The 27,792-nt window shown below is 40.4% G+C and overlaps 1 protein-coding gene and 3 long non-coding RNA genes across 68 annotated transcripts in view; 2 read left to right on the top strand and 2 right to left on the bottom strand.

The window, feature by feature from the left end:
• The window catches only part of LOC113592500 (uncharacterized), a 289,937-nt gene extending 264,332 nt beyond the window's left edge, over positions 1-25,605 (top strand). For 25 of the 50 annotated variants that reach the window (XR_008289544.1, XR_008289533.1, XR_008289510.1 and 22 more), the window contains 2 exons: positions 3,684-23,174; positions 24,811-25,599. This is a non-coding gene — a long non-coding RNA (uncharacterized LOC113592500). Of the gene's footprint in view, positions 1-3,683; positions 23,175-24,810 lie in introns of all 50 variants that reach the window. The other 25 variants (XR_008289511.1, XR_008289528.1, XR_008289545.1 and 22 more) reach the window with 25 other exon arrangements.
• SLC8A1 (solute carrier family 8 member A1) overlaps positions 1-27,792 on the bottom strand; it is a 390,461-nt gene that overhangs the window by 90,262 nt on the left and 272,407 nt on the right. The window lies entirely within an intron of this gene.
• Positions 5,351-27,792, bottom strand: part of LOC128311270 (uncharacterized) — a 133,892-nt gene continuing 111,450 nt past the window's right edge. Inside the window, exon 2 of the long non-coding RNA XR_008289564.1 lies at positions 5,351-5,489. This is a non-coding gene — a long non-coding RNA (uncharacterized LOC128311270). The remainder of the gene's footprint in view (positions 5,490-27,792) is intronic.
• The window catches only part of LOC113592504 (uncharacterized), a 49,866-nt gene continuing 47,682 nt past the window's right edge, over positions 25,609-27,792 (top strand). For both annotated transcript variants that reach the window (XR_008289554.1, XR_008289552.1), the window contains exon 1: positions 25,609-25,675. This is a non-coding gene — a long non-coding RNA (uncharacterized LOC113592504). The remainder of the gene's footprint in view (positions 25,676-27,792) is intronic.

Below are 27,792 nucleotides of genomic sequence, written 5' to 3'. Positions count from 1 at the left end.
GCAAGAAGACAATTTAGCCTCCTGTGGATGCCAGCAGTTTAAAGCTTAAAATCAAAATTAACCAAAACCAGAATAGAGTTCATTGGCTTTGTACCGAAAATGTGTTTTGCCTTTTTCCCTTTTATGTTTTTAATGGGAGTTGTCCCCAGTTAGACTTTACAGAACCAGAACAGGTTTATAGAATGCAAATAAAGCCATTGTTTAACAAAAAATTGAGCCACTAGACCAAACACAGTGAGAAAGTACTTGGTGAGCCATTCTTGGATTAATTACAGGACTTCTGATGAGATGCATTTAAAGTGTGCATTGATTTTAGGAGGAAATATGTAAGTCAGCTTTTAAATTTTTTAAAATTTTTAATTTTGTTATGGATTGTATAATGTACACAGTACACAAAAAGCAAATCCTCACTATTATTTTTGCTTTTGACCCAGACATAATCTTCTTACAGGGAAAGGTTATTATTGTTATGACTTGTGCTATTTGACAAATTCTCTAAAAAGTCTACACTTTTGTTCAGGGAATCTGGTAGGTCGAAGGGGACATATGATATCTAGATTGGCATTGGCATTGACCGATTTGTAGCTTATAGCTGTAAATATATAAATGTAACAGCTCTTACAGTAGCATGACCTTGGTCAAGCCACTTTCCCTCTCCAAATTTCAATTTCATCAAATGTAAAGTAAGAACCCCATAGACCTGACACGAAAAACCAGTGAAATAACATATATGAAAGAACCTTTCATACTTAGAGTATTTTCAAATGCTGCTGCTTTATTATTGCTATCTAACTCAATCTTTTCTCATTTTACAATTGAGCAAACTTTGGTCTCTTAAAATTTTTTTTCATGTTAATTTGCTTTTGAGAGAGAGAGACAGAGCATGAGTGGGGAAAGGCGAAGAGAGAGGGAGACACAGAATCCTAAGCAGACTCCAGGGTCTGGGCTGTCAGCACAGACCCTGATGTGGGGCTCAAACTCTGGAACCATGAGATCATGACTTGAACCGACGTCGGATGCTTAACGGACTGAGCCACTCAGGCGCCCCAAGCTTTGGTCTCTTGATTCCAACCATCTTTCCATTAAAGCTTCCTCAGCTCCTCTCTAAAATATATATGGTGTGTTAATCCTAATATTCCAATATTCATTTTGTAAAATAAGAGTTTACTCTGTAAACAGAAAGTCGGTAATATCTGACACGTATCCATGGATCTCCTTTCAGAGTTATATTTTATGTTTATATCACTAAAACTTAGAAATTATAGTAGCAGATATAATTGACTTCTAGAACATGAACTAATACTTTATTAACTATGTATTATGATACTATCCTATTGGATTTTAACTCTTCTATTAACTTTAATCTTGTAGAATTGGATTTGACTCATATTAATTATAATAACTGGTTCATTTCATAAAATGAAGAAACAAGGGAGACATAAGAGTACATCTCATGGACTGGTTTATGTATCCTGAATAAATGCTACTAATTCAGTAGAAGTAATAATTTTTTAGTATTTTGTACTAAAAAATGAGACCAGAAAAGGCTTAAAAGTTTATTTATGGATTTTCTTATCTATATTAGCTTGCTGTCTTGGTGTAACATTCATAGGGCCTAAAAACTTTTTCTATTAAATCATCTTTTAGTTTCTAGAATGATCAAAATCCTCTCCATAATTCTAGCTAAATTTCTTTCACAAGGTCAGACTTCCTGATACAGATATGCAAAGGTTAGTGAAGCCATAAAAATACAGTTCTGGGTCTTCAGAGCCCCAATAATGCAAAATCTTCTGTCTAAGCTATCCATACTCAATAGTAACCCAGCTGCCAAGAGCCAGGATACCACTAGGTACGCCATGTGCATTTCTTATGACAGTGGACATAATGATGGCACGAGGTATTTGCTTCATAGACATTTGTGATGATACAGCTATTCTCACTGTCACACTTTTGTACTTGAGTTTGTGTTGCTTTACCAAGGTCTTGGAGATTTTTCGGTAAAAAGCACCCCACATATTGTTTAGATGAAAAGATAGGCTTCTTAGTGTAGGTTTGGCCATGAGAGTGAGCAAAATGAACAGTGTGTAGGTGATTCAAGCTCACGACTTGGACCTCACCACAAAAGGCCAAATGAAGTAATCAGGCACACTCTGGATTCCTACAGCATGTTATTCTGTCCAGTCATTCCACAGACCTTCACCTAGTATCCACCTATGCATCAGGCCCGCGTTAGGTGTCAGGGATAGAAAGAAGAATATGAATCCACAGCTTAGAGGGGTGACAGACATGCAGACTGAAGACCACCTACCCCCTTACGTGATACTTCTTAAACAAGGGCTCTGTGCAGAGAAAGCTCAAAGGGTGGGGAAGTTTAAAATGGCAGGAATAACTGGGCTGGGTCTTGAAGGAAGAGCAGAGGTTTGTCAGGCAGAAATACATTTAAAGCTCAAAGACAAAAACAAACAAACTTGGTGCAAATAACAGAGAAACGAAAAGATGTGAAAAGTGTGAGGTGCTGTTGGGCTCCTGTTTTTGTGCTCAGGTATGTGCAAGAGGGTTGATGGAAGGTGAGCCAGGGAAGAGGGCTTAGGAGAAACGTTTAGGGTTAAGAGAAATGCTAAGTCATGTGGGCACAATCTTGTAACAGAAAGCCAATGGGCCACTTTGATTATGGGTTGTCATGATCAATTTTGACCTTTAGGACAATCGATGTTACTGAGTAGAGCTTGTGTTGTAGAAGAATAGAAAGACAGTGAAGGGGAGAGGGCAGGGAAGCAGCCACGGAGAAAATGCCGTCTCCCGGATGGGCAGAGCCTAATGTCCCTGCCAGAATAGCTGGCCAGGTACCCCGCCAGCAGCATGTTTTGAGAAACTGTTTGGCCCCCAGCCTCCAATCTAGATCTGTCAAAGCTTTAAGAAATAGAAATTGCTTTAATGTTTGAATTCCTTTTCTGCAACCGCTTCTTCCGGAAAACTTGTCTGTGGGTTAGAGAAAACAAATTGAAATTCCATGAAATGGTCTCTTTGAGCTCCTGCTTCCTCTTGCAACAATCAGTTTCTTCAAGCCAGGCGAAGGTAGTAACATACAAATTCTTCTGGAGAAAACATCAGATTGTAAAGCCGACCTGATTTTCATGAACAGAAAATCTAATTATCTGCCATCAATTCCGGCCTGAGCACATATTTCATTTTACTTTTATCAAGTGTGAGTGGTTTTGGCAAGCATTTTGACAAAATATCTAGATGTACACACTGAGTTTTTAAATGAAACTATCAAAAACTGAAGTCTCAGGCTAATGAATTACATGGAAAATTGCTATCACATTACATTATCTTATACAGTATTGGCAGGAGGACTGGTGAGAGAACTGCAAGCAAAATGATGTAATAAAATGGAAATTTACAAGTTGCGGTGTAGGAAAGGTTAAAAAGAGTATCATTCTTCTCATAGAGTGAGCAGAAAAGCGACTGACTCTTAGGTTACTTAGCAAGCCGTGTGTGTGCGCGTGCGCGCACACACGCATACATGGCAGAGAAAGAGAAACAGAGAAAGAAAAAATAGAAAGAATAGTGTCTTGAGGTCTCTGATGAGAAACAGCAATTTGCTATAGGAGGTAAGTGAGACGTAAGAAGACTGAAGGCATGAATAGAATGACATCTGCTCCTTGCTCTTCTTTGTTTAGGCAGACAAGAGCAGTGAGCGGTTTAAGGCAAAAGAGATAACAAGCGTTCAACAGCAGCAACTGCTCTTATGTCCAAGGGCCAGCCCTGATTCATCACAATGGGATGAACCAGACTGAACGACGACGAGGCTGGAACAAGATCTAGCCCACTGGACCAGAGCAGGGAGCTGGAAATGACAGAAGCTGTACAAATCCACCCAGAGGGAGGAGGCCCATTCCAACGCAGAAGAACATGGCACCCAGAAAGAACGGAAATGGTAGAGGGAAGCTAGGTAAACCACTGTGTGGGATGGGCAAGAAAGCATGGAGCTGAGTGATGTAGACTTCAGGATGAAACAAAACCGAGAGGTCAGGCAAAGCACTGCATACAGCATCACGTGGCAGAACCCTGTTCTCCTGAGAGGTACTAATCCTCCAAGGGAAATGATTGCAGTAATGATGGGCCTTCATCAGGATGAGGTAAAGTCTTAAAGTCAAGACAGGAAGACAGAAACTAGATAGGAAACCAAACCTGACTTTCAGATAGATTTCAGAAACCTAGCAGTTTATTGGGTTTTTTTGGTGTGTGTGTGTGTTTGTGTTTGTGTGTGTTTTTCTTGAGTGCCTGGAACAATTTGTAGCAATTTCATGGTGTTTGGTAAATTACAGACTGGACTATTGGAACTGGAGAACAGGTCAGAATCTGATGATCAACAAGCTTATTGTGATGCTGAGGTCCAGAAGGCTAGGAGGGTTTCTAAAATCCCTCCTACTTCAGGTCAGGGTGGGGTGGGGCTAAGAAAGCTGGGTGGGATCAGTCCAGGGTGGTGGAGAACTACAGGAAAGGGATAAAGCCGAAAAAAATTTTGGAGAAAAAAATTGCAGCCACCACAATGTCTTTCCTTGGGCTCTTTCTACCTGCTTCCTCCAAAATCTCTTCTGTATGGTCCTATCTTTCCTTGTGATTGTGTACAATTATAATATACTTAAATATTTAATATACTTAATGTATTTAAATAAATACAACTATAATATATATAAATATATATTATTTTCCAAGGAGATAGCTGACATAATAATATGGAAGGCTAAGGAATTTTGTGCAGAGGAGATAAGAAACTCTGATCTTGACATATTTAATTTAAGCTATGATGGGAAATGTATTACGCTATGTGTGGAATATGGGACTTCAGTGAAGATGAAGTGTCTAGATGAAGACTCTCTATATATTTGCCATGAATGTTGAAATGGAAATTGAAGCCATTCATGTGAGTTGATAGACTCTTTCCAAAGGAGTGACCTTGGAAAAAAAAGCCAAGGAAGATAGAACCTGATACTATAATATCTCTGGTAACAGTGTGAAAAAGAGGACACGTGCGCGCATGCACACACTCACCCACACACTCACACACACACACACACACACACACACACACACACACCCCAAGGCACCAGTCATGGGAAGGTGAGAAATTGAAGCTCAGGGTAGGATGTCTTTAAATTTGAAGAGGGAGGCTCTCACATGTCAACATCAGAAGCTCCACAATTGTAGACAAAAAAGAGGGGTCGTGATTTGGGCCAAGGAGAGACTTTTGGAAATAAAGCCAAAGAGCTGGTTTGTGTAGTGATTCAAAAGAAGATAGGAAAGATTTTTGAGTTAGTAATGTTGTTGTTGGTTTTTCTTTTCCTTTTTTTTAAAAAAATTTAAGTTTATTTATTTATTTGAGAGCGAGAGAAAGCACAAGCAGGAGAGGGGCAGAGGGAGAGGGGGAGAGAGAATCCCAAGCAGGCCCTGCTGCCAGCACAGAGCCCAATGCGGGGCTTGAACTCACAAACCGTGAGATCATAACCTGAGCCAAAATCCAGAGTAAGACGCTTAACCAACTGAGCCACCCCTGTGCCCTATTTTTATTGGTTTTAACACAAAAGAGAAAGTAAACAAGATGGCCTATAGTATGGGTAGTCATAGTGAATGGCGACTCTCCACATAGGAAGTGACCAGAGCATGGATTCCCAGTAAAAATAAGATTTGTGCCATGTTGAGAAATCAGATTGCAGACTTGTGTGGTCCTGAGGCTTACGGAAGGAACATAACATTAGACCAACAGGTCCTCAGATCCAGCTGACCATTAAACTTTCCTGCAGAGCTTTTAAAAACAAACACACAGATTTCTTGTCCTTACCATAGACAGAATCTTTGGATGTGTAGGGGAAAGGTGAGTGGGGGGCTCTCTCGAGTTAAAAATCTCCTCTAAGAATTCTAAAGCAATGATCCATTGATTGTCATGAGGAAAATATTTTACTCGCCCTGCACCTCTCCCCAGCTTAAGAGGCTCAATAGCAAATATAATTAAGAGAAGAGCCTTTATATAAACCCATCTTTCAGGGGTGCCTGGGTGGCTCTGTCGGTTGAGTGTCCGACTTCGGCTCAGGTCATGATCTCACAGCTTGTGAGTTCAAGCCCCGCATCAGGCTCTGTGCTGACAGCTTGGAGCCTGGAACCTGGAGCCTGCTTCAGATTCTGTGCCTCCCTCTCTCTCTGCTCCAACCCACTTGCATTCTGTCTCTGTCTCTCTCAAAAATAAATACACATTAAATAAATTAAAAAAAAACATCTTTCATGTTGTCTCAGTTCTCATATTTAAGTAGTTCCTGAAATTTATCCTTTTCCATAATTTCTTAGATTCATCAGATATGACATTAGCTATTGTTTCAGGGTGAAAGCGGAAGGTGGTTCTTCACAGCCTTTGTGGATTCTGCCCACTGTAATGTAGCAGGCCATTTTTCTATCAAGTCTAATCTCAGTACACAGATTAGTAGTAAAATCCATTTGTTATCTCATTGAGTTACTAAGTCTATAAAGCATTCTGCAGAGGGGGTATTCTTTATGGTAGACCAATTTGTTCTGCAACCTGTATAATTGTCCCCTTAGAAGAGCTCATGGAAATGACCCTGGACACATCACATACATCAGTGGCTGCAAATAAAATGAAGTCTGGCATTTATCATCGTGGAATTGCACCAACTTGGTCTGGCACGACTCCACGCAGTCGTTTGCCCCAGTTCCTATTTAGGGGCCAGATGAAATAATATTCAGTGTGCTTCAACAGTCATATCCTCCCTGATAAATTTAGCATTTACTGAGGGATCCACTTTCCATGCACGCGGTAACTGCACTATTGTCTCTGAGCCCAGAGATTATTGGCAGAAGTAACAGCTGGTGCCTCAGGACGGAGCTACAATTTTATGGTGTGGTGGCTAAGGCTGGAAATGGAACTAGTAAACCACAAATGCCAAAGACATCATAAAGAAAAATGTTCCTTAGGAAGCACTCGCCAATTTCTGGGCAATCAATTATTCCCTAACCTACACATTGACTTTTATGAATAAAACAGCCCAGGAAATGCATTTAATTCAGCAGACAGTTTCGATAAGGTGAGGTGCTTTCCCTCCTTAGCAAGAGACTTCTCTTCCACACCATCCTCTGGCTTGCACCCTTGCCCTCTGGTAGATACACTTTTGGGTTCACTTCTATTTCTCAAACTCTTTTGTAAACAAGGATGGTCAAGCAAAACTGAGTGCTCTTTGAATAAAAGAGAACTGAGTATTGAGAGTGAAACTGATTGTCTCCAAGACTCTTTCCTGTTTGGAAATTTTCTCATCTGGCTACATCTTTTCTTCCCCACCTCTGTGGAACCAAGAGAGTGGTGTTATCTGTGAGGTTCAAAACTGCATCCATTGCTAAAGTTCCAGGAGAGAATGCCTGCCCAAGAATGTTCCTTGGGGATGGCTTTAGCAGAGGAAAAGCATGCCTCTCTCCTGTATCTTCAGTTCTCTCACTTGCCTCTAGTGCCAAATAGAAGTCAGGTTCAGAAGGACCCTCATGAGTGCCCATCAGAACCATAAAATTTAGCTTAGGTCCAAACTTCTAGAAGGACATGCCAGCTCTAGTTAGGCCTTTGAGAAGAAGGAAATATTGAGGGTCTTTGAGTCTATTTCTCTGTGAAAGCGTAAGGTGAAATTATGTAATTAAAATTTATTTCTACCTTAAACAACTGACAACATTGTGTGTGTTAACTTCTCAAATGAATTTGTGATAGCTTAAATGAAAGATATAGGTACAAAGAAAACATGGGTAAAACATACAGATTAGAAATACAGGAGGAGTTAATGATAGAGAAGATAATGATAGCAAAAAACAAAGCAAAACAAAACAAAAACAACAACCCTTTTCTTGGGAAACAATTGTGTTTGAAATGTAGCATCAGTCACATGCACACCAGCTTACTGACTGAACATTCTTTCAGGGAATGCTACCAATCTGAGCTGGTACTTGAATTTCCCTAGCCTAGAAAGATGATAAATAAATATCAGTATTATATATTTATGTAGGGATAATCTCTTAAATCCCCAAACACTTGGTGACATATCTAACTTCTACAAGTTCTATAAAATATTTCAAGTGTTATTAATTTCATTTGCTATGAGAAAATTATTTATTGATTTTTTTTTTTACCAGACTGCATTTAGTAAAACTGACTCAAACTGTAAATGCAGAATGTAACTCACAATGAAAAATGAATTCCTCAGCGGTATGGAAAGTGAGGAGAATCTGAAGTCAGAGACCTTGATATCTGATATACTCTCCAGTTTTCCCAGAAGCAATCTTTGGAAGCATGTAAATAACACTGGCAGAATACTGGGTGGTTCCTTCTTTTAGCCACTAATGACCCTGAAGTTTAGACTGATTTTCAAGTGGAGCGCTCGGGCCCTTATTATAGTGACAAATTCATATTAACTCAATTGTCAGTCCTTTTCATTATGGATACAGAGTGGAAGGGATCTCTCGGCACTCAGTTCTTTGAGCTTGTAGAGGCACTGCACAGCTCTCTGGAAAGCCAATTGAAGAAAAAATGTAAAAGGGGTTCAACTAGGATCTGTTTTAGGTCTCATAACATGATTGCTCATTAAGTTTCCTGATGGAAGGCATTATTTTTTAAGTTCTGTAGTAATGCACTTAATAAATACAGAAATTGGCTAGTAATATAATGGAAAATGGTTCAATTTTAAGACTCCCAAAATTAACATGATCCCATTTCAAAGTGGAGTTAAAAATATTTCCATATTTTTCAGTCATCAGATTGAAGGTATGTGATGAGGCCTGCTTGGAATCCTGGAAAACAGAGGAATTAAATAATATAATATGCATTATACAGCTCTGCTTGCTGTGGTGGAAAAGGAAGCCACTCACTCTGAGACCCCCGTTTGCATTAATGTTGGCTCACTGGTTCGCTTAGGATGGGGCTTAGGGTACAGGGCCATATCTCCTGAAGTAGGACTCCTCTAGACCAACACATGATGCTCTTAATGCATCACAGTCAGACTACAGAGAATAGGCCTCCACAAGGATTATAAGTAGAGCCTGTCAGTACTATACCACAAGTGATCTAAACACTGGCAGCCAGTAGGATTTATTTTCCAATGGATGGAGTCTACTCCAGAATAATGATTAGGCAACAAAGGAAGGCTTTAATGATTACGCAAAATTGTTCAAGGTGCAAATCCTTCTTTGTATTGCCCAGACCATATGAATTAGGATTCTGGAAGCAAGCAGAGCAAATTCTCCTATACTACTTGCCAGGAAACTATGTCCTCAAAATTCCTCTCCTTATTTAGAAAAACACAACTACAAAAATTCAGCTTCAGAGTTTGTGCATTTTGATACATGTTGATGATTCTACCTGGTAATTGATCACTTGGAAATTGACAGGACTTACATTAGGCTCTTGTTCTCAGTTCCAGTCTTAACAGGGGAACAAGGAGACGCATAAAGCATTACTCATCAGTGGCCGTATTTGGCAAAGGCAGGTCTCTCCCCCCTACTGTTATCATTCATCCTGATAGAGCCGTGACACAGACCAGATGTCATTTCAATGTTAAAATTACATTGTTTTCATAACAAAGTCAGCTTACATCACTCTTAAATAGATCACACTAAGGTTCTTCTGTATACTGTCATGGAGAGAGTGAGCTAGATCTTTCCAGAGGACTTGCCAAGCACAAACTATAGGAGAAGTTAAGATTTTCTCAGGGCACTCACCAGCTGGCTCACAGCCTATATATCTCCATATCTCTCTGCAGCATACTTCGAGTCATTGCAATATAGAATGCCCTTTCTACTGATTTCTTTGATTCCTGGAGGAAATGACAGGTACTTGTTCTTGTGGGACGTAGAAGGCCAAAGATGTCATTGGCTGGAGCTCTTTTCTTGCCTGTTTTCCTTGTCCTTTCTTCTGGAGCCCTAGTGACTTTGAATTTACAGTCCACTGTGTAACAGTATCATGTGCACTACTTTTCCCATTGGACAGTTGGAACTTGGAAGATAACAATTTTGAACCCAAGGTCAGAATCCATATGGACTCAGCCCATGGAAGCCATGATTTTGGAAGCTTAGTTCCTCCTCTCTCCCTTATCTCTGTTACAGCCCCACTTGCCTTATCACCTCTGTGGCACTGATGATATGTTCGGGGAACAAGGGCTGCAGGCACTAACAAAAAATCATCCTCAGGGGACTCTCATGGTAAAATGCCAAATGAGGACATCCTGTGCTGACCGAGTCCCTGAAACACTTCAAACTATTACGATGAACCTAAAGAAAGAACGTTTTCCTTTTAGTTTTGGAGATTTTGCCCTTAATTGACCTCATGCATCTAACTATTCACAATAGACATTTTTATATGAAAGGTCATACTGGAAAAAAAATACAATCCACTTAGATACCTGTATATGATTATGCAGATAGATCATCTGCCAATGATTATGAGCAGGATTGGTAAAACAGGCTAATATGTTGAATATTCTAGGGAATGCTAACATGTCTTTAGTTCCTCGCCACACTCCCTTCTCTTGTTTTATTTTCTACCCCCAGTTTTTTTTTTTTTTTTGCCTTTTAAGAAAATAGAAAAACTCAAAGGTAGACTGTAAATTACCAGATGAAAATACCCAGAAATATTCTATCCTTGAATGGGGACCCTAATCCCTCAAAAAAAAGATGAAAAATTATTCATAAATAATATACTTCTCCTTGAAGATTGCTAGCAGATATAAATGCCACCATTGTTTCTCATGGGTCTTAGTGAAATTTTGTGGTTTTCTGTTTCTCAGTTCCTTTTGACTTAGTTAAGGTATGACAGCTTGGGATATAATCAGTGTTTCCTACTTATTCAATGCCCTTTAACTCTATAATCAAAACAAAATTAAATTTACTGACTTTTTTTTTCTTTGCTGTATATTTGAGATTATCTATTCCCCAAACCAGAGCTTTTAAGGCAAGTATTTTATTTTGAGGAGAAATGACCATGAAGCTTGATCTAGGTGATCAACCTCAGTAAAGTCATCCCTTGCTGAGAAGCACTGCCATTGCCTGAAGGCACATCTCCACTTTCCCCGAATGACTACATGATATTTGACTGAGGTCTGGCTCTGAATATTCAAACATAGAGGGTCCTGCATACTCTGGTTTGGAGAAACTTATGCTGATATGGATCATGTAGACCAAAGGGCTATACGATCTGGAACATGTTTGGTCATAAGAAATGCTGAACATTTTATGATTAAGTGTGTGTGTACATGTGCGCCTGTGTGCGTGTGCACACGCATGCCCCAGACTTTTTTCTGCTATATTCTCTTTACAGGATGGGTTTCCAGAAATTAGATCAGCAGCATGCAAAGAGCAAGGGATAAAGATGAATCCACTGTTGTTAACTCAGTGTAGTCGGGTGAACAGGTAAAAGTGTCAGAGTTCTCATCAGGATCTGACTGTATTTACTTTTTGATTCTCTTGCCCCCACCTTCATCATGCCTTTGTAATGTCCAAAGCCTATTCAGTCTTTTAAGATAAAGCTATAAGGCCACCTCCTCCACAAAGCCATCCGTGCTTCATCATTTAGAATTCCCTGTTTTCTGAATTTACTGTCACAGTTATTTTGTAAATTCACATGGAATGTGTCACTTTCTGATTTGCGAGGTGAGTATGTTCCTGCCTGATCACGAATACTGGGCTAGAAACACTTCGAGAACAAAATCTCTCTCTACTTCAACTTTGTATTTCTGAGAAGGGAAAACAGTCAAGAAGTATTTATTGAATCAGAATATATGACTATAGCCATATATATGTATTTTTTCTTCTACGCTAATACCATTCCCCACCTCCCCCCCCAACCCTCACCATGCCATTGTAAAACAAAAACCAAAACATTTACAAAAAGCACTGAGGCTCACAACTTAACGGTAGCAAGGTCAGGAGTACCACCGGAGCAAACTGTGGACACCCACACAAGCAGGGAGAAGCTCACCTGACAGAGTCATTGGAGTCATGGCTCTGGGCAACCAATATGTCACTTCATTAAAAAGTCACTGTTCATGAATTGCAATTACCATTTGGTTTGAAAGCATATGTTCATGACTAAGAAATTGTCTCTAGGCCCAGAGAAAGGATCTTGCTGGCTTTTCTAGAGGAAGTGAATGCCAACCAGAATGGCATCTATGTAAGCAACATTAGGCATGCTTTAAAATGTGCCCCCGTGATGAGCCATGAGAACTGACTTGCTGCATGAAAGAACTCAGTGACTCTACCCCCATGCTACGCTCCGTGCCCACTCAGACAATAAGTTGGGATGGCTGTTTTATGCTAACTCTTCACATTCAATAAAACAAAGGGAAAGCTTTAGGCAGCCTTCCCTTCTTCTCAGTAATTGACGTTATTAGCGTGCTTTGCTCGGGGGGCCCCCCCTTAAGCATGTTTATTTGCAATTCCTTCCAAATGTCACTTATTAGAAATTCCGCCTTCCTGATCCTGGAGGTAACAAACCTGGACACACAGCTTTCAACAGCAAATGGAAAGAGGCTCAGTGTGTATCCAGAGATAAGCAAATTAAAGGGCATAAAAGACTGGGGCAATTTACAGCTAAAGAGCATCAGTGTAATGTATGTAGAAATCACGCACTCTATTGCCTCATAACATTGCACTCCTACTGGCTCTTTCCCTTTACCCGGTGTGGTTGCCAGCAAAACCTAAACACGAAGTGTTCCACAGCCATGAACTAGTCCCAAATCACTGGACTGAAAAAATGCCATTCTGTAGTATGCCTACTGCTAAAGCTTCCATTAGTTGCCCAAGAGAGTGGCAAGAATAGCTCAGAGTAAGTCTTAGCCAAAAATACGTAATGACAACATATGGAGAAAACCAAAAGAATTATAAATGGAAAAAGATTAACAAATTCAGTGCTGCTAATGGGGCGGGGGGAGCTTTATGAGTTCTTTATGAGCTTAATGAGTTCTTTCATTCTAACATGGTGAGGGTTAAAAGCAATTTTATAAACCTAGTTTAAGAGAGGAAGGAAAAAGCTGCAGAAAGATCTGTGTGTTCTTTAGATGACATTTGAAACACACTTACATGCTTTTAAAAGCCATTTGTTGCTGTTACCATTCAGGTGGTATGCTTGAATGCTCAGAAAACAGCTTAAATTTGGGATACAGTGTTCTATCCTTAAAGGTTGGTTTAGATCGCTACTTTACAATAATTGGGGAATTATTCCAGGTGTAATAGGTATATAGAAAATTCTAAGGTCTGAAAATTCCCATATAAAGGCATTTTAAATTTGTCATATTTCCCATGATCCTTTAACAAAATCAACTACAGATTTTCAGATTATTTTCCCATCCCGATTAAGGGTAACCACAATAACAACTACGTACTTCAGTGTTTAGCAGAACCGACCACACATTTTTGCCCTTAACTGAAGGGAAAACAACCATATGGACCTTGTTCTTAGCCAGGGCTCCATTAGCTAATTGAATTGACAAAGCCCAAGCAGTGAGAGACCATGGATTAGCCACATGTTAATGATTCCATTCCTTTGGCAGAGCTAATGGTGTCTTGTTTCAGCGCAGCCTAGAGAAGTTTGCCTTATTTTGAACAGGTTAGACAGATCAGTGCAATAGTACCAAAGCGCACCAAATATATCATTGTTTTGAGGAACAAGAAAAGGCAAAGTTAATTGCAGTCCCAGACCTTAAATGCCCGATATACCCAAAATATTATTCTAGCATATAATCAATATAAAACTTGTGGAGGAGATAGTTTATATTCTTTTTTTCATTCTCGATCTTTGAAATCCAGAATATATTTCACAGTTGCAGCATTTCTCAATGTGGATTGGCCACATTTCAAGTATTGAGTCCTTAACAGCCACATGGATTGGTGGCTAGTATATTGGACAGCATAGGATTGAATGGTGACGTGTCACTCCCATGTCTTTCCGTTGTTCATACCCATAGTCCTTTTAAGAGTTTAATGCTTCATGTTTATTCCTAAACACGAGCTGGACACAGAGCCATTCATAATGGTAAATTAACCTAAAGATAAAAGAATAACAGCTAGCTTGCTCCCTGTTAAGGAAAACTGGATCTCTAATGAAAAACACATAATTTGTTAAGGTCTAAAAAGTACTAGGGGCAGAATATGGCCATTTTGATCTGTTTTGATCCACTTTGAAATAAGTGATCACATAATGCTTCAAGCCCCTTAAGGCATGATGTGAAAGTGTGGGTGTGAATAAGCCTCTTCCAAAATTTTGTAAACTTTCTGCTTCAGTTGTGTTGTGTACAACTAGCCTAGGGGGTATAGTGATCACATTTTCCTATCTGGAAATAGGGAAACATGATCTGACGAATGAATTGTGCCTGTGTGATTTGTTGACACAAAAATCCTCATCCAGTCATGAGACTAAAATATGTTTAATGGAAAGACTGGACTGGAAAAAACAGAGTTATAGAAAATTAGGTTGTCTTCAGAGAGTTCACCAAACTTAGGAAGAGTAAATAACTAAGGTTCTAGTTGGCAACGATAATGGGACCAACGAAAAGATTAGGGCTATGAAGAACCAACAGAGAATCCATTAGATTGCATCCTTACCTAATTTCTGGGATGCCAGTGTGAATAAGCCAGTGTTATTACAAATAACCAGAATTTTAAAAAATTGCTGAATTTTATTCCTAAAGTCAGGGTATCTGCCACTTCCCTCAATATCTACTTCTAGAATTAAAGGGTGTCATTTCATCACCTTGGGACATTTATTTTAATCTGTCCTGAATGTAATTATTCCATCAAGCTATTGTCACAAAATCCTATTAACTCAAAGAGTGATTGCATTATTCACTCCTTACTCATTCCTTGATTTCAGTGCCTATTAAATGCAAGTTTCAGGCAGCCAATATGAAGGATAACCTTAAGGGTTCTTACATCTTTTTGATTTTAGGCATTGTTTTCTACCTGGTATTATGAACATTGGTCTCAAAACGAGAATGTGCTAATATTATAGTTCATCATAATGATGCGTCTAGGCTTAAGAAATTCAGAGAAGGCCTAATAAAATTTATTAATTTTAATAAAAGTTAAAAATGAGGTTCATCAAGTGACTGAAATACTTCCTTTGATTATCCTAAAAGGCAATCATCAAAAGCACCAGATTAGAACCAGTATAATGATGGATTCCTACACAAACAGTGGGATTCTACTTCTTGAATAACCTCTACAGAAATCAGGATTACAGTTTCTTAAACCTGAACATGTGATCCAAGGTAAGACAAAAGAACTTTTTATCTTGATTTGCAAATTTAATTACTCAAAATGACTTTGAACACTTTACAAAATGGATTATATTTATACATTGAACAAATCCACTTAACTAAAAAGATAAAAATAATATGAAATGATTGCTGAAGAAAATATGAAGTAGGAGGTCCCCATATCATAGATGCTGGTTACAAGTTTCTAAATTAGAATATGGAGTCATGACTTCCGGAAAGTTAGGTTTAATCATTTATGTGGTTGGCCCTAGAAAATGTCTTAAGTTGGTGAAATGTAACTTCTCTCCCCCTTTTTTAGCATCAGTGGGGTGCTCCTCTTTGGAACTCCCACTAGTTGCATATCCAAAGATATGACCCTAAAATATATCTCTCTTCAAATTCAAAGTATGCTGCAACTCTTTGAAAGTGGCCAGATTGAAGTAACCTTAAGGTTTACGAAGCAGACCTCCTTGATTGCCATATCACTGGAAGGACTTCTCTTTCTATAATTCAAGCTATCCAAAAGAACTACTATAAATGTTTTATGCACCGCGAGTACCTACAGCCAAGGAAGAAGAAGAGAACATAGAGGGTGAAAGGAGGGGCAGGAACAAGAAAGGACAGTCGTAGTGTCTAGCTTATAGAAAGAACCCAATGTATGCCTTTATCCAGTGAGTATTGAAGCACTTTCCTAAATTGATCTTTGGGGCCTCTCGCTTTCTAGGTCTAGACCTCTCTCCCTGGTCAATGTTCCAAAGGCCCACCTCCTCCTCCTTGCAAGAATAGATCTAAATATCATTTACACACACATGACAGGTAACTAGTTAAATCTCTCCTGGGAATCAGTAGGCACTCAATAGGGAGTGAAATTGAAGTCAAGTGAATACTGTGAATGTTAGTTGTTCAGGTACCACTGGGCAGGAAGGAAGGCATGGGAAAGAGATCTTAACACTTTGTTTCAGAGAGCATGGCAGTTTGTCTGGGAATGCAACTGGAACCCTTTTATTTTTAATTAAATTAATTAATTAATTAGTTTGTTTTTTAATCCTGGGGTTCGGGTTACTGTAGTTGGAAGTAAAATTAAACAGAGGGTAACAGTTTTCTCTTTGGCACATTAATCAATTGCTCTGCTTAGGAGGTCCCTTAAACAGAAAAGAGTGAACAAATTTGGGCACCAGAGGAATCCTCTGGGCCTGAGCAATCACCTCCTCTTACCTGATGGAAAGCAAACAAAAACTGAGCCAGGGGGCAATGATGGTCTTTTTCCCCTTCTCTTCTCATATGCCCATTTAGGCTTAAATGTTCTTTAAAGAATTCAGAACTCTGTGCACTACATGAAGGCTTACTTTTGAGGGGAAAAGAATCAGAGAATGTCAAATTTAGATTTTTTATAAATGTTTATTCATTTTTGAAAGACAGAGAGAGACAGAGCACAAGCGGGGGTGGGGCGGAGAGAGAGGGGGACACAGAATCTAAAGCAGGCTCCAGGCTCCGAGCTGTCAGCACAGAGCCCGACACAGGGCTAGAACCCACAAACCCTGAGATCATGACCTGACCCGAAGTCAGGCACTCAACCAACTGAGCCACCCAGGCACCCCCAGAGAATATCAAATTTAGATTGTTCTGTCCAGAGACCAATGATTCCATTTTTCCTTCCCCCACTCATGCCAGATATCATTCATTTATCATTCATTCGGCAATTATTTACACACACCAATTATGTGCCATAGAGACTGTTCTTGGAGCTAGATATAGATTAGTGAAACAAAACAGGAAAAGGTCCTTGCCCTCTCCTTGAGGTGAGACATATGTATACTATATATATATATATATAATAATGTATAGAGTATGTTAGAAGTGCTACGAAAAACATAAAAGGAGAGTTAGGGAGAGGAGTGTTGGGTGGGGGGTGGCGGTTGTAATTTTAAATAGAACGTCAAGGTGGGCCCTATTGAAAATTTTGCACTTGAGACTTCAAGGAAAGGAGAGAGTTATCTATACAGATTGTTTTTTCAGTGGGGGTTAGGGGGAGGCAGTGGTAAGGAAGATCATATGTCCTAGGGAAACGCCTGTCTTTTTATGGTTTAAGGAGGTTACTGTGGCTGCAGAAAAAGTGATACAGAGGTAAGAGCAGGATAGGGGAGGAGGGTGGTCGGTGAGGCCAAATCAAGTGGGCCACATAGAGTCTTTTTTTTTTTTTAATTTTTTTTTTAATGTTTATTTATTTTTGAGAGAGAGAGCGAGCACGAGCAGGGAAGAGACAGAGAGAGAAGGCAACACAGAATCTGAAGCAGGATCCAGGCTCTGAGCTATGAGCATGGAGCCTGACATGGGGTTGGAACTCACAAACCATGAGATCAAGACCTGAGCCGAAGTCAGATGCTTAACCAACTGAGCCACCCAGGTGCCCCGGCCACATAGACTCTTGAAAGGACTTTGGTTCTGAGTGAAATCAGGAACATTGTTTTGAGCAGTCAAGAGATTTAATTTGACTTGAACTTTAATGGATCACTCTGGCAATTTGTGGAGAATAGATCCTTGAAATAAGAATGTAACCAGGAGGCTACTGCAGCTAATGTAGATAATGGTGCCTCTGATGGGAATAGTAACACTTAGGAAGGCAAATTTGTAGCTATAGACACTGGCAGATGGGTTGGTGTGGTGGCAGGAGTCTGTGGTAAGTCTATTCTGATTGCTTCTCTTTCCTCAGGGAGCTAAGAAGCCAGATCATCAGCTGAGAGTGGGGACAGAGGAGAGGAAGTGCTGGCCCTAAGAGTAAAGAAGAGGCCGGGCTGAAATAGCTGGATAGGGAAGAGGAAATGAAAACTAGGGAAAGACAGCATGACTACTGGCATCAACAGTGCTTACTGCTCGGTACTGCCTCCGTTCCCACAGGTATCAAAATCTTCCTTCGCCCAGAACCTCCCAGCAGCCCTATTGATCGATCTGAGTTGGCAGATGAGACAATGTGTATTTCCCAGTTCTGATCTAATCTGACCTACTCCTATGGTAAATTGAAGTCCAGAGAGTGTCTTTTAAACTGCCATCTTTGAGGATCATTTGAATTACCAATTAGCAAGTGCTCTAGTAAGGAAAACAATTAGAATGCCTATCTAAATATCATGCACCACGAGGGCCTGATAACTACGGCTCCTGGGAATTCATGCTATAGGATAAGGGTACCAAGGGCTGCAGCTGAGTGTCTGAAACATGAATCATATTAATGCAGTGGGAATAAGACACCTGCTCAATGGATTTCTAATTAACTCTTAGATCTTTACATTCTGGCTCAAAGTTATATCTACTGCACATCCTGGCTTTAGTTTTCAAAAGGTTCCAGGGAGATCAGCCAGAGTTTGTCTTTTGAGTAGACTGGCATGACTTTTCAACAGGACCCAATAGAATCACATTTGATTTCAAGAAATTGAGGAGATAATTAAGAATGTGCTAGTCACTACTGAATGTAGTTATGTATGCTTGCTTCTGCAATTTAGAAGGGGGAAAAAAAGGTCCATTCAAGTCATCTTAAAAGGGTTCTTGCTATAAAATAAAAGAGGAGGGGTAAATCTGCAACGCCAATGATTTTCTTGCTTTACCAGTAACTTAGTATTACATAACGAATGCTGAATTATCAAAGCATTTACTGACATTTCTTCACACACACTGGGAATTGGTTTGTGGCCTTCAGAACTCTCCACTCTTCCTAACTGCTTCTCAAAGTTCTCTCTCTCCTCTCCTTCCCACTCAGTTTACTTCTTGGAAGCCTTGTTGACCTTTGCAATCATTTCCTCTCTCTTACCTGATCTTCGTCTGCTCCTAAGTCCATCCCTTTTCTCATGTTCAGCATCTTAGAATGGAAAAGTTTATAAAGCACCATCAACACCACAAAGCCACATGCAATTATGAACAGGTGCCCAGGGCTAGCTCACACATGACAGAGTCCTTGTGGGATTTTATCAAGACTCTCATTTTCAAGAGGGCTATCCCTTTTAGAAAAATCAAGCCATTCTTAAGCGGATCTTTTCTTTGTTTTTCCAGTCCAGAAATAATTGCTATGTCAAGTTCAATAATAAAATGAATGGCTGCTGTTGACTGAGGACCTACTCTGGGGTGTGGAGCTAGTGAGACTCTCCTAGTCATCTCACAACAACCGTGCCAGCCTTGTCCCTTTTCATTTTTTTTTTCCTGTGGATACTCATTAGATCTGAAAGTCCTACAGATTGGCATCTCTAAAGTAAAGCAGTTTGTCCTATAACATTTTTTAATGATGTTAGGACTTTTAAATTCAGTTTGTGACATTTTGTTTGTCATTTTAAGGAGCCAGTGGAACCTCCAGTTGGTTTTTTTCCAATAGGCAGCCACTAATGTGGACCAGAAGTTTACAACAAAGATACAGATGAGAAAATCATCGATGCTGAGATGCGAGTGATAGGCACAGGTCTAGCAAAAGAAAGAGATCCTCGGAGGCACAAGAAATGGCTGACAGCAGCATCTTGGGAGATTTTCATATTTTGGTAGTGGGAAGAGAAAGACAAGCCATAAAAGGATCCAGTAGGGGCAATGGAAAAAGCTAAGTAGCAGACTTCTGAAAGAGTTAAGGAAGTCGAAGGAATAACTCTTTAAGGTGCTTCAAGTGGTCAGGGCTATAGAGGTCAGCACCATAGAACTCTTATAGATATGGAACTTAGAAAAAAAAATCATGGAACTTAGGAAGAAAATCAATCATCCTTAAGAGGGTTAACAGCAACATGGTGGGTGAAAAAGACAGGTTCCAAGGGACTAATAATACTCTTATTTCATGGGAGTGGATAGAAACTTGGGGACAAATGGAAGAATGTTACTTTTAGAGTGAAGGGTAGAGTGATTCATGGGTATCACAATAAAAGCCTAAGAAGTGGTACATGAATTGAATAGGGGACTGTATATGATACCATAATTCTATACTTAATAAACACTCAATAAGCAAAATGTAAAGCAGAAATAAAAGAAGAATGAAATACACAATGAAAAATGATTTAGCCATAAAAAGAGGGTATAATGCTAAGCAAAATAACCCAATCAGAGAAAGACAAATACCATATGATTTCACTCATATGTGGAACTGAAGAAACAACACAAATGACCAAAGGAAAAAAAAAAAGAGACAAACCAAGAAGCAGACTCTTAACTACAGAGAACAAACTGATGGTTACCAGAGGGGAGGTGGGTAAGGGACGGGTGAAAGAGATGATGGGGATTCAAGAGCACACTTATCACGATGAGCACTGAGTAATGTGTGGAAGTGTTGGATCACTATATTATACACCTGAAACTAATACTAACCATTGTATGTGAACTACACTGAAGTTAAAATTAAAAAAAAAAAACTTGAAAAAAAAATAAAAGGAATTTTGAATAAATTCATAATATATTCTCCAGCACACTGCATTTCTCTTCATTTTTAAAATATATAAATATTTTATGTAATTTAAATAAACAGTGAAGAAGAGGAGGAGGAGAAAAATAAAGAATCTCAATATGGCTCAGAAAAGGGGGCTGAGGAGGGGACATAATTCTTAGGCATCCTAAGGGAGGAGATGTAAGTGATAGTTCCTTTTTCTGGTGACTATCTGATACTTATCATTAAGTGCTAGTCAGATGAGATGCAGTATCTTGAAGGCATCATGAACACCTCAAAGAAGGAAGGGTAGAGCACTAAAGAGTGAAGGCTTTTGAGCCCCCCTTTTCCCTCCAGGAAACATTAAAATGTTTTCAAATTCTAGGCCAAGTGGCTTAGTTTCAGAGTTCCTCTTATGCAGCCGTGCTGTCTCCTTCCAGCAGCCACATGTCCTATGGATGGATCTATAAATTCGGGACAACAAAGTGAATGTGTAGAGGCCGGGTTGGGGGTGGGCAAGAGAGGTAAGACTGAATCAGGGCCAGCGGCTGCCTACAGGCAACTCAACGGAACACTCATGTCTGATTTGTGGAAGTGACATCATCATTAGCTTCAGATCAATACTGGCCAAAATTGAAGAACTCAACTGTGGTGTGGCAGCTTTAAATCTTTAAAATAGATGACCAAGTTGACTCTTCCCTGTAGCCCCCCTCTTGGACTTCAGAACTGATGGCACATTTTCATTTCTAATTTTCAGCCTCATCCAGTTCCTGGTTGATACTAGCCTGCACAGATGATTTGCTGGGACAATCACAGTGTGACTCGGGAATAAAACCTGCTGCTTTAGGTTAAAGATGTCTATTCAGAACTGCATTCCTTGCTTTCTCCCCCACCCCATCCTCCTGTGCACATGGTCTATAGTCCAGGGAAATAAAATAGCCTTTTCAAGACGAATGTGTTTTACCAGTAGATGGAGTAAATGCTTCCCAGAATCCTGTACCTACTAGTTAATGGACTGGTGTCTCAAAAAGAGACAAAGCCACCACCAACAACTGATTCTGGAACTTAATGTATAATAGCAGGTGGCGAACGTGATCAATGACATGGATGGCTCTTGCCTGAAATGTTTTGTAAGAGAGGAGACACTTATTCACATATACATATATGAATAATGAATAAATGAATATATGAATAAATATATGGATAGATGAATATATATGAATAGATAGATAGATGAATAAATGAAGGTAAGCAAGAGGACACAGAGGAAACTTGGAGTACTCACAATCCCTTCATTTCTTCACAATTTTGCCTAAAATGAGCCCAGCACCTGGGGTACGATCCCAAGTGCAATTTTTCCCCCCTTCATCTTAAATGTTTTTCAAAAGGGATCCTTTTACTCTGTGGTTTGGTGAAAGGGCAGGATGGGGGGAAGTCCACTTTGCAGCTGGTACAACACAGAAGAGAGCTGCGTCAACTCTCAAAGGCTGCCAAGCCTTTCTTTTGGCAGAAGCACTGGGGATATTACACTGGGGATAATTTATCACGCTTGCTTTGGATGTTCCAAATTTGCAAGCCGTGGCTAATTTCCAGAGACAGCAGGGCAATAAACTCCACTTTCCTAAGAGAAAAACAGTAACCGCACCACCTTTCAATTAAATGGGCCATGGAAAACGAAGAGCCACCCATGATCATGGATATTCAGAAATCCTCAGAAAGCCTGAGTGTGGCCACTAGTGGTGGGAATAATGACTGTGCACCCGGAGAAGCCTGGCTTCACGGATATTAGGAATTGGCATGTGCATCTGCTTCCACATTTGTCTCTTTCTGTACATTTTCCTGTATGAACACACAGGCACACATGAACCCTCACGTGTGCAAGACCAAAACACAAGTATTGGATGCTCATGGAGGAATTATAGCCTCTTCTGTTATGCATCAGGTGAAGTTTTCCTCACAGTCTCTGGGATCTCCTTTTCTCTGCTCTTTTCTTAATCTCCTGGTGCCTCCTTGATCATCCAAGGCCCCTTGGAGCAGGAAGCAAACAACTCCTCCCTCTAGATCAGTGAGCCACACTGGGCAGTTGTCCTCAACCCCTCAACACTTCCTAAATAGGTCTGCGGTCTTTTATGTTTCCTGAGCCAGGTGTTCAGAAACTGTGTATCGTGTTAATGAATCAGTATTTTACAGGGGGTTCCAAGCCACCATTCAAAGGAACGCAGATGGTGGGCATTTTGAGTGGGTGACTGGGGCGTAAAAAGGATGGATGTTTGGGGGTGAGAATCTCATCCTAAGTGGGAAGCCTACTTTCAGATGGTCCTACTACTTTTGTGGTCCAGGATCATGCCATCTGATTACATTAACATCTCATGTGTTCATTACAGAATCCAGACCAGGACCACACGGTGCCTCTAACTTCAGAGAAAGTGAAGCAACCCCATTAGTGTGAGGTTTACACAACCTTTGACTCAACGGTCAGTTTCTCTCCCCTCTCCAGTTCCTGCAGGGTAGGCCGCCAGCTTAATTTTTGTCTCCTGATTTTTGTTTCTATGGATATGTTAATGGTTTTACAGGATCATTTCCTATGGTGCAGAGGAACACCTTGGGCCAGTCTCTATTTTCAAAGTCAGAAATGCTGTGAGGTCAGGCAGGATCTCGTGAATTCTGTAATACGCTAGAAATATCTTCTAATTTCTTTTTTCGCACTAATCCGTAAAGGTAACTCAACAGTTTCCCTTCTTTGCCCTGATGAAACATTTATAAAAAAATATGCATCTAGAAAGAGGCCAATAGATGTTAGCTCTTATTATTTTTATCCTATAATTGCTGAAGCTAATCCTATTTCATGGTTTGCAACCCCCAAACCAGTGGATGTTCCCTTTTGTCAGGATCCTAACAAACTTCTCTGCCCTGGTCTGATACCAGCAACTTGTGTTTAGGTGTTTATGGCTGGTGGTGGGTTGACATATATGCCTTCCTAGTGCATGTTATTTAATGACCTGACCTCTTCTTCGAGCTTCAGCTGCTTTCGGACTTCTACTCTGTCCTGTATGGTCTCTCAGATGCGTCTCTTCCAGACCCTGTTGAGGCAGGTCAAGGTCATCTTCTGAGTTCAGAGAATTCTCACTTTTTAGTGAACTGTGATCACAATCTCCACCCTAGACCATGTACAGGAGCCAAACTAACCACAAGGTCAGGCTTTGCTAAAATTATCCCGTCTGTCAGTCTCCTGGCAAACGACTAGTTTGAAGATTTTAATCACAACATTGACACACACAATGCTAATTTCATACAGTTATGTAACTTAACTGATAAGCCCATCTAAGCTTTACCTACATGGTAAGAGACCTGAGGTTAAAAAGTGAAACATATTAACTAACCATGTGCTTAATTTATATTTACCCAACAGAAAGCATTTCTGAAATCTGAAATAAACAAACATGGGGTGAAGGAATTGCGTGAAGGCAGGTCTTCACATCCAGAACCAATATTAAGAGCAAGAGAACAACTAATTTGTCTCAGTGGGGTAGCAAAGGGACACAGCCTTCAGAATGTCTTCGGAGATTATATTTCAATGACTTACAGTTAATTTGAAAACTGACTTAGCTCTGGCCCTATTATTAATGACAGTTTCAATCAATGACCATTTTGTATCTAAATTTCACTTTATCTGTATTTCTCCTCTCTTCTACCTATTAGGATTCCTGGACTACCTGACTTACATTAAAAATGTTCTAGTTTCTGTGGCTAGTTGTGTTTTGCTTTGATAAACTCATTGCAAAGTGTGTGTAATTATTGCATTGCGAACAAGGGCATGGCAATAAATTTAGGCATAGCATTTTTGAACAAAATACAAGCAGCTTGAAAAACTGTTTCTGAATGACAAGAAATTTGGCATGACCAAGTAGGTGAAAAGTACCATTATACATCTTTATGTATTGAAGTTTATGTCTATAGAGCAAAGGGAGAAAAAGAGGAAGCATACTGGAGGTATTAGCCTGTGTATTTTTCTGATTTTACGGATGATCACATTTATCTAGGGCCTATAATACTTTATAAAAGATGAAAACATTCTTGTGGGAGGAAAAAACCAATTAACTTCCTTGCTTGCAGAGATGGGTAACCTTGTTTCTTCTATCTTAGATTTCAGTAGGACACCCCCATCTTTGGATGAAAAATGCTGACCGGTGTGTTCTGGGAATCTTGGCTCACCCCGAGGCTAATGAGCACAGTGTCCTGGCTGTGTGCCCAGCTTTTGTGGCAGGGAGTTACCCCCAGTGCTTTTTTTAACTTACACTAAAGTTTGGACTTAGAAAGCAAGATCTGCCAGCGCATCAGAGGAAATAGGGCTTTCCCTCTATAACCATCGACATCAAATTCTATTTCAGCCTGCAGCCCTGGAATCAGCCTCTTTGGTCTGATTTAATCGCCATATTCACACCCATCTCTGTTGGCGAAGTTAAAGAGGGAAGAGTGCGGGTAGGACTCTTCTAGTTTGGGGGAACCCAATCTATGTGCCCCTTTCAATGGGGACGCAGGAGAGGGGTTGGGTCGTGGGGATGAGTCCTAAGGAGTGTATATATGCACCGAGGAGGAAAGGCAGAGCATGTGACACAAAGGGCAAGTGCAGAAGAGTAGCTCTCACTTGACCTTGTTAGGCTTCCTGCATGGAATTAAATTTCAGAAACTGGCGAGGCTCGCAAGGAGTAATTACTGCAATTGCCTCACCCCCTACTGTCAGCACATGGCAAAGTTTGCTGTGGGTAGGGCAGTAGGCAGTTCTTTCCGAACATTTCAAAATATTGGTAACATTTTCTTAAATTTCTCACCAACCCACAGAGATGATTTGGAGGCATCCGAACTCTTCTGTCCAAGTCAATGCTCAGAAAGTATCCCAAAGCAGCAGGAGTAGAAATGCAGTGACAATGTATGCATGCATTGATGTTCTCTGATATACAACGCGACCGAAGGGCATTTTTACAAAGGCCCCAAGCACCAAAATCACAAGGTAATTTTTCCCCTTCAATCTTTCATTTAGTAAACTGTTAGCCTAGCTCACAAGTCTTCTGAGATCACTTCAGCCTATAGCCATGATGTTTTTATTTATTTTTTTTAACGTTTAAAAGTAGCCATGAAGGAGTCAAATCAGTATCTTCACTAGTTTTACTGAGTCCATAGGAGAGATGTATTACAGTTCGGTTTTCCATCCATGAGATGGCTTGGAAAACGATGCAGCCCAGTACAGCCACCCCTACCCACCCCCCCCCCCCCCCCTGCCGGAGAGAGTGATTTTTTTAAAAGCGGTATATCAAGTCCAGTAAGGCAGAATTTGACTGAAATTGCAAGTAAATAAGATGATTTTTGTCTTCCTGAGAGAGGTGGATCACTATTTCTTATGTTTCTTTTCTTTTCTTTCTTTCTTTCTTTCTTTCTTTCTTTCTTTCTTTCTTTCTTTCTTTCTTTCTTTCTTTCTTTTTCCTTCCTTCCTTCCTTCCTTCCTTCCTTCCTTCCTTCCTTCCTTCCTTCCTTCCTTCCTTTCTTTTTTCATCTCAGGCAAATGAAGCCAAAGTCTCTTGGCTCTTGTTGTACCTTTGAACCTGCGGCCTTACAGCTGGCTAGCAATGAACCTGAAAAAGAATCATCATGGCTATGACTCTATAGGTTTTTCTTTGACGAAAAAGAGGGAATAGGAACAAAGAAGAGGAGAGAGAGAGAGAGGCAGGGAAAGAGGAAGAGGGGGGAAAACAGTGGAGAGAAGAGGAAATGGAAAGGAAGGGAAGGTCAGAGATGTAGGTTAGAAAGGAGGAGAAAAAACAATTGACGCATCAGGGCTCCCCGGGGAGTGGAACTCTGACCGCTGAGGCATCTCTTATTTGGCTCCTTCACCTGCCTAGAGAGAGAAGAGCGCTGTTTTGAAAGGGGTTCATTAGTGAATCAGGCTCAGGCTTGATGCTTTAGCCATCAGGGTTTGGGTGCTTGTTGCGAGGGCCCTGCTTGGGCACAGGTCTTTGCCCTTTTGCTTTGCCGCTTGCTGACCAGCTAACCAGCGGATCCAGAGACTGGTTTCATCTCACAGCTCTTCAGTTTTATTTTCCTGACAGTGCAGTACTTCATTAAGAAAAAGGCACTCAGCTATTAATTTCTGCTAACGCTTAGCCTGGCCAATGAAATATAAGCATGTGCCATTCTGTGTCTATTTTAGGGTAGGGATGTGGGGGCGGTTAAACTCTGCTTGGCTTACAGCTCTCTGCATTCACCTCATTCTTCCCAGCTCTGTCTTCTTTGTTCATCCTTCTCTTGACAGGCTGCCTGATGGTTACAAGAACGGTGCAGAATTGTAACAGGCTCAGACTGGATGAAGGAGGGAAGGCGATCAGGCGATCTTCTTAATAGTTTAAAACATACATATAACCTTTTCTTAAGAGAATATCTGAATGCTCTGAAGTATTAGTCACTGCTGTTTGAACGTTTTATCTTCCTAGGGGGAAAATTAAAATTCTCCTGTGCCCGCCTTCCATCTTCTCTCTCTTCCTAGCTTGTAGAAATGACTGGGGGGATCGGGGGGTGGGGGGGTGGGGTGGGGGAAGACCCATTTGTAACTAGTCTCTGGTGCTGTATTGATCACTGCTTTACAATATCTAATGTACGAAATGTTGGCCTCAGGAAAGCAAGCAGCAATTAATGGGTTAAGTATACAAATGATTAAATATCTGTTGGATTCACTTCCATTAAGTAAATATTTTTATCGCGAGAACAACTTTTTTCTCTCATCTGTTGGATTGTCAGTGTATTAGAAGTGAGCATATCCTGGAGGCGCCTGGGTGGCTCAGTCGGTTAAACGTCCAACTTCAGCTCAGGTCATGGTCTCACGGTCTGTGAGTTTGAGCCCCACGTCAGGCTACGTGCTGATAGCTCAGAGCCTGGAGCCTGCTTCGGATTCTGTGTCTCCCTCTTTCTCTGCCCCTCCCCTGCTCATGCTCTGTCTCTCTCTGTCTCAAAAATAAATAAAAACAAAAAATAAAAAAAAAAAGTGAGCATATTCTGATTTACTATAGGAAAGGGGGGCGGGAGGAGGATGAGCGAGAGATTTGCCTTGTGTTTGTAACCATCAGAGACAAAGCAGGA

This window comes from Acinonyx jubatus, chromosome A3 (assembly GCF_027475565.1).
Source record: "Acinonyx jubatus isolate Ajub_Pintada_27869175 chromosome A3, VMU_Ajub_asm_v1.0, whole genome shotgun sequence".
Classification (NCBI taxonomy): Eukaryota; Metazoa; Chordata; class Mammalia; order Carnivora; family Felidae; genus Acinonyx; species Acinonyx jubatus.
This window is presented reverse-complemented; position numbering and strand designations above follow the sequence as displayed.